The sequence below is a fragment of the Callithrix jacchus genome, chromosome 8, assembly GCF_049354715.1.
Source record: "Callithrix jacchus isolate 240 chromosome 8, calJac240_pri, whole genome shotgun sequence".
Lineage (NCBI taxonomy): Eukaryota > Metazoa > Chordata > Mammalia > Primates > Cebidae > Callithrix > Callithrix jacchus.
The window spans coordinates 37,501,001-37,512,444 of NC_133509.1; positions in this window are offsets into that span (position 1 = coordinate 37,501,001).

The window sequence follows — 11,444 nt, forward strand, 5'->3', positions numbered from 1 at the left end:
GCCTGTGTTGAAGAGATCAAGAAAGAGTTTGAGGACCAGGCCCAAGAGTTCTGTCTGCTCCACCTCCTGGCCCTAGGCTCAAACTGAGAAGCTATGGTGCCAAAAATTCCTCACAAGTACACTACCTTCGTTCTAATTTCCAGTCCCCTCTGTTGTTTATTGAGTGAAAAACTATGGCTGGCTTATAAGGAACATAAGAGAGCCTACTTCAAGTCCACAGTGATTTTCAGGACTGGCATTTGCTGTTACTTTACAGGTCTGGCCACTGCCTCGCCCATGAGAGAGGCATTCGTGACCAAGTTGAGTAGGTACCACTTGCTTACATTTTTTGCCAGTAGTGCAAGCACATTCACCTTGATTTCTCTCCAGGCATGTGGTTTGAGTTACTTTGGCCAGAAGTAGGAACTGAGGCCCAATCTGTGCTGCACCCACAGGAAACTTCACAAAGGTTTATGTATGGAAAGCATTTGGGGCTGTGTCTGTCTTGGCTGTGGGGACAAGTGGGGCTAAGCCGTCATTTCTGCTCTCAGTTACCAGATTGCAGAGAGAGGCCCTTGCCTCCTTCCACAAGGTGTTTCCAATAAAGAGGGCACATTTCCTTCATTAGAAATAAACACAGATTGACAATATCATAGCATTTCTTGGGAAAAGAAGAAAACAGTCTTCAGATTTCCTCTGCGAGCTCCTTTGATGTGCATCTAGATGGGGCTGGCATGGGGAGGAGAGAAGTGTATTATAAGGAAAGCAAGAAAAGTGCCCACACCATTCCATCACTAGACCTGGCTTTCCAAGCTTAAGAGGACAGGATGACATTTGCTTAGCTACATCACAGACCATCAAGGCTTGAAGAGACATAGGCTGCAACCTCTCTATAATGCCGTTGGGGACACAGAGCCCAGGGAGGCTGAAGAACTTGACCAGCTTACCCAGCAGTCAGGACAGAGCTAAAACTAGAACCCGCAACTCCTAATTTCAGTCCAGTGAGTTTTCGGAAGTACTCCATTTCATCCAGCCATCTCAACAATTGAACAAATCTGTTCATGTGTGGTTGGTGCTATAAGGCAATGGTTTTCAACCTAGGCAATGGTGTGAACCTCTGGATTATTTGAAAGATTACCAACACTTGGGCCTCACACTCTGCGATTTCAGCTTCAGAGGTTTAGTGTGATGCCCATCCCAGCATAGATATTCTTAAGAGGTCTCCACTTGATAGTCACAGAGTTGAGAGATACTACTTTAAGGAAAATATATGGAAAATACTGGCACTTTCCTCTCTATTTTGCTGTGAACTTCACACTGCTCTAAAAAGATAAAGTCTTAAGAAATAAAGTAGGAATATAAAGATGAAAATATGTTCCCTTCTTTCTAGAATCTCACAAAGAGGCAGACAAATACATAAATAACTTCCAGGCTAGGTGCTATATAAGGTTCAAGACAAATGTAAGTGTGATCCTGACTGAACTATGCTTTCTATGGCCAGAGGACTAATTTGGGTGAACTCTACTGTTTGTTCCACTGAGGTAAAGCTTATTCATCTTTCCAGGCCTATCTCAAATTATACTTCTTCCATGGATCTTTTTAACAAGACTTCCAAAACAGCGACCTGCCTCTTCTTGGAACTCCTACACTACTCACAGGTCATAGACAAACAATTTAGCACCAAATTACATATTCTTTTCATTATTACGCTATAGTAATAGTAAAATAAAAGCTTCTACTTGTTCAGTCTGTACTATTTGCCAGCCACTCTTTACATTTTCTACACTGTGCCACCAATGATCCCGGGAGCTCTATGATGCTGATATTAATATACCCATTATACAGATTGGGAAACTGAAACTCATAGATGTCAAGTGCCTTGCCCCCAACCAGACAGCTGGCAAAGACATCAGTTCAGGTATGCATGTCTCTGGAGTTCTTTTCAATATGTCATTTTGTATCAATTACAAATAATACTTCTTTATTATAGCATGTACTCTTCACATATTATTTTGCAAACTGAAAACTTCTTTGCTATTCATTCACTTTTTAATTCTTACTACAGTCCCACTATCAATTCTATTTCTGAGGGAATTAAGTCTAGAAAAATTAGATAAAATGCTCAAGATTCCACAGCCTGGCCAGGAACTCAGGTGTTCTATTCCAAGTGTGGGCCATTTCATTGTCCACATATGCCATGTGCCATGCTCTGTTCCATGCTAACCTGAAGTCCCTTAAGAGAAAGCCTGTCTTTGATGCTGATTTTGTATTTCCCACTGCTGTCAAGCTATGCAGCCTGTTGTTTCATTAATTGATTTGCCAAGAAGTAGCAAGAATGTCCCCATGAGGCGGCCAGACCCTAAGGACTTGAAAAACAAAACCGTAGCAATTTGGCGGGCCGCGGGGGGTGGGGGTGGGGGCCGCGGAAAAGAACTGTGGAGAAGATATGACTGTGGGTTCTTTTTAGTGCCATGACTAAGTTATATTCTTGAAAAACTAACAAAAAATCAACCTTCCAGGTACCATTTTTGAAAGAATGATTCTCTGCTATCTACATCAACTAACAGAAGTAAACAGCAAAAGTGAATAAAGTGACCTGCCCATGACCACAGGATGGATCAATGGAAGAGAGAAAGTCAACTTCCATCCTTCTCCCCCAAAAGTTTCCAATTTAAATCCCCCAAATCTCCCATTTAAATCCCAGTTATCTTTCTATGACACAGCAATGTCTATTTAGTCATATCCCACCTCATTTCATAAAGGATTCAAAGCAGCTTGCTACATGAATAAATAAAATAAGCAATGATAAAATATAAACAAGTAAAGACTACCAAGGCTGAGGAAACTGTAAATATAAAAAGTCAAGTCCAGGCCGGGCACGGTGGCTCAAGCCTGTAATCCCAGCACTTTGGGAGGCCGAGGCGGGTGGATCACGAGGTCGAGAGATCGAGACCAACCTGGTCAACATGGTGAGACCCCGTCTCTACTAAAAATACAAAAAATTAGCTGGGCACGGTGGCGTGTGCCTGTAATCCCAGCTACTCGGGAGGCTGAGGCAGGAGAATTGCCTGAACCCAGGCGGCGGAGGTTGCGGTGAGCCAAGATCGCGCCATTGCACTCCAGCCTGGGTAACAAGAGCGAAACTCCGTCTCAAAAAAAAAAAAAAAAAAAAAAAGTCAAGTCCAAGGAAAAATGCCTTATTAGTCAGAGAAGAAACTGTCTAGAGCTCAAAAGACTACACTGCATTTAAAATAGATCTTCCATGTATGAGGTTTCGTTGATGAGGTATTTTTAAGGGCTCGGTCACTCCTGTGGGGTTTTACTCCATGCCGGATATTGAGCCAGAAGAATAATTAAAGCAATGAAACTATAGAATTTATCCCCAGGATGTGGTCAGCACACAATATTCATGCCTCCTTAGTTAAATAGGAGATATGTTTTCCAAGTCTAATGTTGCCAAAAAGACCACGTCAATGCTTTCTGCAGAACAGAACTTATATTTCAACAGCAATTCTGAATCATGACCATTTATTTATTTAACAAAAATTATGACAATAAATTATCTGCCAGGAACTGATGCATTGTTAATTCAAAGACAAGACATAGTCCCTCTCTTATAGGACTTCTTTCTCTGGAGGAGCAGAGAGGCTTGTAAATATACAATCAGTAAAAACATAACAAGTATGATTAGAGAGGAATGCCTAAGGAGTTGTAGAAGCAGGAATAGAGACAACTGCATCACTGAGGTTATCAAGCACATCTTAACTTCTAATCTAACATCTTAACTTATAACACGTCTAGTTACAAGGATGCAGAGCTTCTGGGTTGGCAGGGGTGGGGTGGGCATTCTTAATTGAGTGGAACTGATAGAATGACAGAAGAAAGAACTTGCTTTTGTGACTCGATAAACATCTCCATATTTCTGATTTTATTTTGTGGAGAATAAGGCAGGCAAATGCAGCAGTCCCATCTCAAAAAGTGGTGGCTAGCAGCAACAGGATAGAGGAGTGTGAAGAAAAGCTGTAGCAAGTACTTTGTAATATTCAGGTTAGTGAGACGAATTTCTTGGCAGTGTAGGCATATTGGTCTTGGCAATTCTCCATATGATAAAAGGAACTTCAGGATCCAAATCAACTTTCTGGCTAACTATGCATCCATTCAAACCACCTATGATCACATTTAAAACAAGTATCTAGCACTGGAAGGTTTGTTTGCCAGTGATCTGCACCGAAAATTGGAAGACAGCAATCAAAAGTGACCAAGTGTTTCAACCGTTTCAGGTCTCTGGTGCCTGACTCAAAAATATGAAGCACCCACTTCTGGCTGACCCAGCGAAAGAATACTTTGGCAATCATATGAAAATATAGTAGGAACATAATATATTATACTATGTTACACTATATTTACATATTATATAATATATTCATATTATATATATTTATATGCATAAATATTTATATTTATATAGTATAGTATGAATGCTGAATAATTTACAAAATTATTATGGGCAAAAAGCAACTTGCTTAGTAGAAGTTACAGTGATTGATTCCAGCATATGTATCAGAAGAAACTCCAAAGCAAATGGACACTTGACTAGTGTTAGCTCAAGGCAGGGTCTGACTTTCTACTGTAGAAACAAAAGCAGATAAGGTAACTTTCAAAGAAAATAACCTCTTTTTTTCCTTAAACTAACTTATAGCTTAGAAGTTGAGAAAAATAAAGAAACAGCTAAGAAATATTGAAGGGTGTTGAATGTCTAATGCAATCAGATAAAAAAGAAGAGCCTTAAGAGGAAGGTTGCACATTTATGACCAAAAATTAAGCTAATAGAAATTTTGAAGAATGAATCCAGAAGTCTTAGCTAGAGCAATCATGCAAGAGAAGGAGATAGCAGACATCCAAATAGAAAAAGAAGAAGTAAAATTATCTCTTTGCTGATGATATGATTTTATACACAGAAAATCCTAAAGACTCAACCAAAAGGCTCCTGAAACTGATAAACAACTTCAGTAAACATTCAGAATACAAAAATCAATGCACAAAAATCAGTAGCTTGTAGTCCCAGCTACTTGGGAGGCTGAGGCAGGAGAATTGCTTGAACCCAGGAGGCGGAGGTTGTGGTGAGCCAAGATCACGCCATTGCACTCCAGCCTGGGTAACAAGGGCAAAATTCCATCTCAGAAAAAATTTAAAAAATCAGTAGCATTTCTATACACCAAAAATGTTCAAGTTGATAGACTCAAGTCAAAAAGGCAATCCCACTTACAATAGCAACAAAAAAATAAAATATCTAGGAATACATCTAACCAAGGAGATGAAAGATCTCTGCAAGAAAAACTACAAACACTGCTGAGAGAAATCATAGATGATACAAACAAATGGAAAAACATTCTATGCTCATTGATTGGAAAATCAGTATCATAAAAATGGTCATACTTTCCAAATCAATTTACAGATTCAATACTATTTCTATCAAGGTACCAAGGTCCTTTTTGACAAAACTTGAAAAAAGTACTCTAAAATCCATATGGAATCAAAAAACAGCTCAAATAGCCAAAGCAATCCTAAGCAAAATGAACAAAGCCAGAGGTATCACATTACACTTTTTGAAACCATACTCTAAGGCTACAGTAATCAAAACATCATGGTTCTGCTACAGAAACAGACACATAGACCAATGGAACAGAATAGAGAATCCAGAAATAAAGCTGCACACTTACAGCTATACAATCTATGACAAATTAAACAAAAATATGCAATGGGAAAAGGATTCCCTATTCAATCAACAGTGCTGGGATAGATACTTTTGCTGTGCAGAAGCTCTTTAGCTTAATTAGGCTCCACTTGCCATTTTGTTTTTAATTTTTGTATATGGTGGATTTAAATTTTGTTTATGTGACTAGCCATATGCAGAAGAATAAAACTGGACCCCTACTTTTCACCATAAACAAAAATTAACCCAAGATTGATTAAAGATTTAAAAGTAAAACCTCAAACAATAGGAATCCTAGAAGAAAACCTAGAAAACACCAATCTGGACATTGGCCTTGGGGAAGAATTCACTACTAAGTCCTCAAAAGCAATTGCAACAAAAACAATTGAAAGTGTGACCTAATTAAACTAAAGAGCTTCTGCACAGCAAAAGAAACTATCAACAGAGTAAACAGACAACCAACAGAATGGGAGAAAATGCTTGTCAACTATACATCTAACACAGTTCTAATATCTAGAATCTATAAGGAATTTAAATAACGGAACAAGCAAAAAGCAAATAACTTAATTAAAAAATAGGCAAAAGACATGAACAAACACTTCTCAAAAGACAGACAAGTGGCCAATAAACATGAAAAAATTCTCAACATCAGTAATCATAAGAGAAATGCAAATCAAAACCACGATGAGATACCATCACACACCAGTCAGAATAGCTATTATTAAAAAGTCTAAAAACAACAAATGCTGGCAGGGCTGTGGATAAAAGGATAAACTTATACACTGTTGGTGGGAATGTAAATTAGTTCGGCCACTGTGGAAGCACTTTGGAGGTTTCTCAAAGAACTTAAAACAGAACTATCATTCAACTCAGAAACCCTATTATTGGGTATATACACAAAATAAATAATTCTACCAAAAACATACACACGTTTGTATGTTTATCACAGCGTTATTCCCAATAGCAAAGACATGGAATCAACCTATATGCCAATCAAGGATGGATTGGCTGAAGAAAATATGGTAATACACACCATCGAATTCTATATAGCCATAAAAAGAAAGAAAATTGTGTTCTTTGCAGCAACATGGATGCAGCTGGAGGCCATTATCCTAAGCAAATTAATGCAGGAACAAAAAACCAAATTCCTTATGTTCTCCTTTATATGTGGGAGCTAGACACTGGGTACTCATGGACATAAAAACAGTCAAAAATAGACACTGATGACTACTAGAGGAAGGGAGCAAGTGTTGAAAAACTAACTATTGAGTACTACGCTCACTTCCTGGGTGACAGGATCATTCATATCCTCAACCTCAGCATCATACAATATACCCATGTAACAAATCTGTACATGTACCACCTGAATCTAAAATAAACGTGGAAATAAAAAAAAAAGACCAAATCCATGACCTAAGTGTCAATGAGAGAGCATTGGGTTAAGAGCACAAGCCACTCCTGGGGTTTGAATCCCAGCTCTTGCATTATACATCTCTGAGAAAGTTACTTAACCTCCCTAGGGTTTGATTCCTTCACTTTAAAAGGGGGGAAATAATGGTGCCTACCTCACTGGGTTGCTGTGAAAATTGCATTGAATGAGCTAATTATTATGAGGCTTAGCACAATACCCAGCACTCAGTAATCCTCACAGTCCTTCAAAGAACATCTGATGATCCCCATTTTCCAGGTGGGGAAATGTGCTTAGAGAAGAAATATTTGCTAACAGTCCCACAGGGAACCAATGGACTTTCTAAAGTGACAGCCATATCCCTTCCTTTTCCTTTCCCTCCTTCTCCTAGGAGGTCAAAGTATACGGAGTGTAAATGCTGTTTCACTTTTTCTTTTTTCCTAGTTCCACTTCTCTTTTTTTTTGACGTTTATTTCTTTTTTTTTTAATTGCATTTTAGGTTTTGGGGTACATGTGAAGAACATGCAAGATAGTTCTATAGGTACACACGTGGCAGTGTGATTTGCTGCCTTCCTCCCCTTCACCTATATCTGGCATTTCTCCCCATGCTATCTCTCCCCAACTCGCCACCCCCCATCCCTCCCCTATTCCCCACAACAGAACCCAGTGTGTAGTGCTCTCCTCCCTGTGTCCATGTGTTCTCATTGTTCAACATCCGCCTATGAGTGAGCACATGCGGTGTTTCATTTTCTATTCTTGTGTCACTTTGCTGAGAATGATGTTCTCCAGGTTCATCCATGTCCCTATAAAGGACACGAACTCACCGTTTTTGATTGCTGCATAATATTCCATTGTGTATATGTGCCACATTTTCCCTGTCCAGTCTATCATCAATGGGCATTTGGGTTGATTCCAGGTATTTGCTATTGTAAACAGTGCTGCAATGAACATTTGTGTGCATGTGTCCTTATAGTAGAATGATTTATGGTCCTTTGGTTATATATCCAGTAATGAGATGGCTGGGTCAAATGGAATTTCTATTTCTAGGTCCTTGAGGAATCGCCACACTGTCTTCCACAATGGTTGAAGTAATTTACACTCCCATCAGCAGTGTAAAAGTGTTCCTATTTCTCCACATCCTCTCCAGCATCTGTTGTCTCCAGATTTTTTAATGATCGCCATTCTCATTGGTGTGAGATGGTATGCCAATGTAGTTTTGATTTGCATTTCTCTAATGACTAGTGATGATAAGAATTTTTTCATGTTTGTTGGCCTCATATATGTCTTCTTTTGTAAAGTGTCTGTTCATATTCTTTGCCCATTTTTGAATGGGCTTGTTTTTTTCTTGTAAATCTGTTTTAGTTCTTTGTAGATTCTGGACATCAGCCCTTTGTCAGATAGGTAAACTGCAGAAATTTTTTCCCTTTCTGTTGGTTGCAAATCCACTCTAATGACAGTTTCTTTTGCCGTACAGAAGCTGTGGAGTTTGATTAGGTCCCATTTATCTATTTTGGCTTTTGTTGCTGATGCTTTTGGTGTTTTGGTCATGAAGTCCTTGCCTACTCCTATGTCCTGAATAGTTTTGCCTAGATTTTCTTCTAGGCTTTTTATGGTGTTAGGTCTTATGTTTAAGTCTTTAATCCATCTGGAGTTAATTTTAGTGTGAGGTGTCAGGAAGGGGTCCAGTTTCTACTTTCTGCACATGGCTAGCCAGTTTTCCCAACACCATTTATTAAACAGGGAATCCTTTCCCCATTGCTTGTTTTGTCAGGTTTATCAAAGATTGTATGGTTGTAGATATGTTGTGTTGCCTCCGATGGCTCATTTCTGTTCCATTGGTCTATATCTCTATTTTGGTACCAGTACCATATTGTTTTGATTACTGTATCCTTGTAGTATATTTTGAAGTCTGGTAGTGTGATACCTCCTGCTGTGTTCTTTTTACTTAGAATTGACTTGGCTATGCAGGCTTTCTTTTGGTTCCATATGAAGTTTAAGGTGGTTTTTTCAAGTTCTGTGAAGAAGGTCATCGGTAGCTTGATGGGGAAAGCATTGAATCTGTAAATTACTTTGGGCAGTATAGCCATTTTCACGATATTGATTCTTCCTAACCATGAACATGGAATGTTTCTCCATCTGCTTGTGTCCTCTCTTATTTCATTAAGCAGTGGTTTGTAGTTCTCCTTGAAGAGGTCCTTTATGTTCCTTGTGAGTTGTATTCCTAGGTATTTTATTCTCTTTGTAGCAATTGTGAATGGCTGTTTGTTCTTGATTTGGCTCTCTTTAAATCTGTTATTGGTGTATAGGAATGCTTGTGATTTTTACACTGATTTTGTATCCTGAGACTTTGCTGAAATTGCTTATCAGTTTCAGAAGATTTGGGGCTGACATGATGGGGTCTTCTAGATATACCATCATGTTGTCTGCAAATAGAGACAATCTGGCTTCCTCCTTTCCTATTTGAATATGTGTTATTTCTTTTTCTTGCCTGATTAACCTGGATAGAACTTACAGTACTATATTGAATAGGAGTGATGAGAGAGGGCATTCTTGTCTAGTGCCAGATTTCAAAGGGAATGGTTCCAATTTTTGCCCATTCAGTATGATACTGGCTGTTGGTTTGTCATAAATAGCTTTTATTATTTTGAGATACGTTCCATCAATACCGAGTTTATTGAGGGTTTTTAACATAAAGGGCTGTTGAATTTTGTCAAAGGCCTTCTCTGCATCAATTGAGATAATCATGTGGTTTTTGTTTTTTGTTCTGTCGATGTGGTGAATTACGTTTATAGACTTGCATATGTTGAACCAGCCTTGCATCCCCAGGATGAACTCTACTTGATCATGGTGGATAAGCTTTTTGATGTGCTGTTGCAATCGGCTTGCCAGTATTTTATTAAAGATTTTTGCGTCTATGTTCATTATGAATATTGGCCTGAAGTTTTCTTTTCTTGTTGGGTCTCTGCCAGGTTTTGGTATTAGGATGCTGTTGGTCTCATAATATAATTTGGGAAGGATTCCCTCTCTTTGGATTATTTGGAATAGTTTCAGAAGGAATGGTAACAGCTCCTCTTTGTGTGTCTGGTAGAATTTAGCTATGAACCCAGCTGGACCTGGGCTTTTTTGTGTGTGGTGGGCTCTTAATTGCTGCCTCAACTTCAGATCTTGTTATTGGTCTATTCAGGTTTTGACTTCTTTCTGGTTCAGGCTTGGGAGGATGCAAGTGTCCAGGAATTTATCCATTTCTTCCAGGATTACTAGTTTATGTGCATAGAGTTGTTTGTAATATTCTCTGATGATGGTTTGAATTTCTGTGGGATCTCTGGTGATTTCCCCTTTAGCATTTTCTATTGCATCTATTTGGTTATTCTCTGTCTCTCTTTTTATTAATCTGGCGAGTGGTCTGTCTATTTTGTTGATCTTTTTGAAAAAACAATTCCTGGATTTATCGATTTTTTGAAGAGTTTTTTGTGTCTCTATCTCCTTCAGTTCTGCTCTGATCTTAGTTATTTCTTGTCTTCTGCTAGGTTTTGAGTTTTTTTGATCTTGCTCCTCTAGCTCTTTCAATTTTGATGACAGGGTGTCAATTTTGGATCTCTCCACTCTTCTCATGTGGGCACTTATTGCTATATATTTTCCTCTAGAGACTGCTTTAAATGTGTCCCAGAGATTCTGGTATGTTGTGTCTTCATTCTCGTTGGTTTCGAAGAACTTCTTTATTTCTGCCTTCATTTCATTGTTCATCCAGTCAACATTCAACAGCCAGTTGTTCTGTTTCCATGAAGCTGTGTGGTTCTGAGTTAGTTTCTGAATTCTGAGTTCTAACTTGATTGCACTGTGGTCTGAGAGACTGTTATAATTTCCATTTTTTGCATTTGCTCAGGAGTGATTTACTTCCAATTATGTGGTCAATTTTGGAGTAGATGTGATGTGGTGCTGAGAAGAATGTATATTCTGTGGATTTGAGGTGGAGAGTTCTGTAAATGTCTATCAGGTTTGTTTGTTCCAGGTCTGAGTTCAAGTCCTGGATATCCTTCTTAATTTTCTGTATGGTCGATCTGTCTAATATTGACAGTGGAGTGTTAGTCTCCCACTATTATTGTGTGGGAGTCTAAGTTTCTTTGTAAGTCGTTAAGAACTTGCCTTATGTATCTGGGTGCTCCTGAATTGGGTCCATATATTTTTAGGATCATTAGCTCTTCTTATTGCATCAATCCTTTTACCATTATGTAATGTCCTTCTTTGTCACTTTTGATCATTGTTGCTTTAAAGTCTATTTTATCAGAGACAAGAAATGCAACTCCTGTGTTTTTTTTGTTTGTTTGTTTGTTTTTTTGCTGTCCT